Below are 4,329 nucleotides of genomic sequence, written 5' to 3'. Positions count from 1 at the left end.
GGTGAAGTGTCTTTCAGGGAACCTTTCACTGTTTCCCTGGTTATGTACACATCTGTGTTCAGTTTGCCACACGAGTCCCTTATTAGATCTACTAACACTTACAATTAACAATTAACAGTGTTACAACAAAAACGACCGTTTTTGACGAAGGATATATACAAACAAAAGAATAGACAAGATGAACATAATCAGACTACTTTATATTTAAAAAAAAAAAAAAAATTATCTACCGCTACAACCCATGAAGGGGCAAGGATCCAGTACTCTGTAAGGTTGCATTACTAGACCAACGGTTGTGCAAGGAGGTGATTTGGTCAGAATCACGCTCGACCGCCAGATTATTGCCCAATTTAAGAGGCTGGGGAGACCTTCAGAACCCAAGGAGTTGACTGAAGGCTACAATTAAAAAAATATATAAAATAACTATTAACTATTAAAATGACATACCGTTAAAATAACTTAAAAATAACAATTAAAATAAATAAACTTGCTTTGTTAGTTGTTCCACGAAGCAAAGTAACGGTATCTTAGTTATTGGCTTTGCAAACAGCAATTAGTATATATTGAGAGAAATTAAAGTCATTAGTATATTTATAATCTTTAAATTTCTTTCTTGAGACTGGTAATTGTTTACTAAATAACAGCACAGCACTAGTCCAACATGCAACCAAAAACCAACATAATTTTGATTTTAAAAATACACTCATTTTACATAAAGAGAATAATACATACAAAAGGAAAATACTGGAAGCCATTTACATATCTGAAAATATTGATTACACAGTAAACTTCAAAACAGATACGAGGAATTTAAATCAACATTATGCAGAGATATTAAGTAAGATTAACTTATAAATAATATAGGATAATTTATATATGGATAATTACAGTTAGCCTTGATAGGATTTTTACTAATGTAATAAAGAGAAAAAGTGACAAAAATGTAATTATGATAAATAATTTTTTAAATGCTTAAACTGAGTAAAGGGAGGTTACAAGTGAGGTTATAATAAAAGTGTATAAATAGTGAAAAAGAGAAATAATTTGACTGTGATTTTTAATGTAATTTTGACATATTAGGTAATTAAACAAATGTGAGATATACTGATTAACAAAAAATAAGTTTACCTAATGGTTTTAATGTTGTTCATAGATATTAATGTTTTGACCTGGGCAGAATGGCCTGTATGGAGTTTTTTTAAATGGTTGGATGATATGTCTCATAGTAATTTGAGGTAAGGTGAATTGTGAATTATAATGTTAAATAATTGAATTGATTGTAGGATCATATAAATAATGGAAACTTTTGTAATAGATTGTCCCTGAAGATGGCCGAATTGGCCGAAACGTTGGACGTGTGAATGAAATAAATGTTTTGAGACTATAATTTTGGATAGTGTTTTTGAATTATTTAGTCATTAGTATAGCTTATTAGTAATAATAATAAAAAAAAAAATTATTATTCCAATAAGGAATAAAATATCAAAGAGCTCAGATGATTTGCCACGTGGATCATTGCACAGAAGTCATTATTCAAATTTATTATAAACCATAAGATAACAAAAGGTTACATAAACGACTGTAATTAGTTTTTTATATAATTATTCTACTGTATATCTGCAGGCTGTACATAATTATAGTTCATTAACTAACGAGTTTTTAAAAAGAAAAAGTATTTTTTACTTAATTAAAATGGCAAGCTCACAAAAGAATATTTGGAATACTCATATAGACAGTCCTTCCTAAGATAGCTAACTGAAGTAAATGTACGTGCTTTTATGAGGTGTATACTTAGGACCCGAGGGCTGGGCAGAAAATTGTTTTCTGTAGAACTGTAGCCGTGAGTCAACCCTGTGGGTTGTAGAGCCCTCCTAGGGTACACCCAGCATCATAAATAGGGGAGAAATCTGGTGGTCGAGCGTGATTCTGACCAAATCACCACCTTGCACACCCGTTGGTATAGTAACAGTACTTCTTTACAAAGTACTGATGAGATTATAATTTTTTTTTTTATATATCCTACATTGAACCTATGTAATAACAGAAACTCTATATTTAAAAGATAATTTTGATTTGGTATCGATGTAATCGATTTTACAGTAATAATCACACAATTTAAGTGTGAAACCGTGTATAATATCGATAATTGCCCGCTATGTTACTCCAATAAAAAGGAAGATACCATTCACTCCTCGACAACCTGTCAAAAGTATAGTGAAATTATAATAAAATATTTTGGGCAGCGGACCTGCTCTTCAGAGCAATTACTCAGTTTATTAAATGCTCTAATTGGAGAACTCTTCGCAACTATATACAACGGACTACACTGGAAGGAGCTCAGTTAACATGTGAGGGATCAATGCCATACCATAGTTTGATATTATTGTTGAGTTTCCTTTGTATAGTTGTTTTATATTATTGTCCTGTTAAAAACATTGTTTTAGAAGCATATAACTTATTATTTTTACAGGTTTTGATATTAAGGTGTTTTAGTTAAAATTGGATACAGGCATTCACAGTGATAATTGACCTTTTAACAATTCTGAATATTATTAAGGTTTTGCGCCATCTGTACTTATATCCATACTTGGTCGGGGTGAAGTGTCTTTCAGGGAACCTTTCACTGTTTCCCTGGTTATGTACACATCTGTGTTCAGTTTGCCACACGAGTCCCTTATTAGATCTACTAAAGGGGCCTCTACATGTTGGCCAAGCCAAGGCGAACTCGGACATGCACGAGCATGTGGATGGGCGGCTTGTACGAGTTGGCCTAAGCTCGTTGCCGATCCGCCGAGAGTCGGTTTTTGGCCACAGATCAAAGGGGTTCGTGAGAGCGCTCGTGTAGCATCTCCACCATTGTTCTTGGCTAGTTGCAACTGAGAGCTGTTAGGAGGTTGTAGTTAATTTTTATAATAAGTTTTATCTTTAATCTTATTTATTTATATTTAATTTCCTTTGATTTTTTTTTTGTAATAAAAATAATATAATCCCAGTGCAATGGCTGAAACCACTTGTACGTCCGCCATGCTTGCCTCTCTGAATAACACTGACATGTGGATGGCCCGCTCTTTGTTTACCAAGCATTTGTACAAGCCTCCGATTCTTGGCGAGCGGCCAACATGTGGATCCGCCTTAACACTTAAGTGTTACAACAAAAACGACCGTTTTTGACGAAGGATCAGAAGACAATTAAGCAGGTGCAGGCCCTTCCTGGACATGTCAAACTTTCCCACCTCCTCTTGGGCCTAGGGGTACGTCTATCTAGGGAGCGTTCTGTCACCTATGGCAATGAGGAATTAGATTAAAAAATAAGATAACGCCCCAAAAAGGGAAGTGGGAGAAAAGGGGCAGGAAAAAGGGCAGTGAAGAGGAAGACTTGAATGAGAGAGGACTAGGCTTGAGAGAGGAGAGAAGTACAGGAAACACAGAATAGAGACAGGACCTGGAGCGAAGCAGAAGAAACAAGAACGAAGATGCACTTCGACCAGACAAAGTCGTAAGTAGGGCCAAGAGACTAGGATATCCCTTATGAACGAGACAACACCTACGGAACTACATCCCACTGCATGAATCATCCAAATCAACAGCTATAAGTATAAATTAAACAATGAGTAATAATGTAATAATCATATTTTATGGCAACCATTTATCTGGATCATTTTAATCATTTTAATAACATCATCTATCAATCATTGTAAATAAACACCTTGTTCCTTGATGTAAGTTATATTCTATCATATCACCCAATACCACCCCTTATTATATTATATAATTAATGGTAACAATATTTCATAAATATAAGAGTATTTTATTGGTAACTGGTAAACACAAAACAATCCTTTGGAAAAGAATCTAATTATAATAATAATTTTTACAGGACTAAATATAAATTAATTAACTTATTTTTGGATAATAAGTAATAATAAGCCTTCTAAGGTGGATAATAAGCCTTCAGCGATCATCCTGGTATCCTGACTAAATCCCGAGACAGTAAATAGTAACAGACATATGTTTTTCTACTGTCTCTGTGTTTTTAATTATTTAAATAGATCCATTTTTTGTATTTTTTTTTTAAATAAACAAATAAAACGATTTTTTGCTTTGCTAATTCAGAGATACCAGTGCTGCGGTGAGAGGGATGCGCTGGGATCTCTTGAGCTCTGCTCTACCCCACACATGTGCAGGATAGAGTGGACTCAGGGATCCTCAGGTCGATTGTGTAAATATTGTATATATTATTTTATCATTATGTTATTTTATTTATTTATTTTTCATACAGATAGTTTGATTATGTTCATCTTGTCTATTCTTTTGTTTGTATATATTTTA

The 4,329-nt window shown here is 33.6% G+C and overlaps 1 protein-coding gene and 1 long non-coding RNA gene across 2 annotated transcripts in view; both read left to right on the top strand.

Annotated features, from left to right (window-relative positions):
* Positions 1-4,329, top strand: part of LOC106677165 (uncharacterized) — a gene marked incomplete at its 5' end in the record, with an annotated part of 298,497 nt that overhangs the window by 89,435 nt on the left and 204,733 nt on the right.
* On the top strand, positions 1,031-1,559 carry LOC136796225 (uncharacterized). The gene is made up of 3 exons (XR_010843917.1): positions 1,031-1,080; positions 1,154-1,235; positions 1,316-1,559. It is a non-coding gene; the product is annotated as an uncharacterized lncRNA (long non-coding RNA).

The sequence above is a fragment of the Halyomorpha halys genome, unplaced genomic scaffold (genome assembly GCF_000696795.3).
Source record: "Halyomorpha halys isolate HHAL.00 unplaced genomic scaffold, Hhal_1.1 Scaffold89.1, whole genome shotgun sequence".
Lineage (NCBI taxonomy): Eukaryota > Metazoa > Arthropoda > Insecta > Hemiptera > Pentatomidae > Halyomorpha > Halyomorpha halys.
The sequence above is the reverse complement of the archived record's forward strand: the minus strand, read 5'-3'. Positions and strand labels throughout refer to the sequence as shown.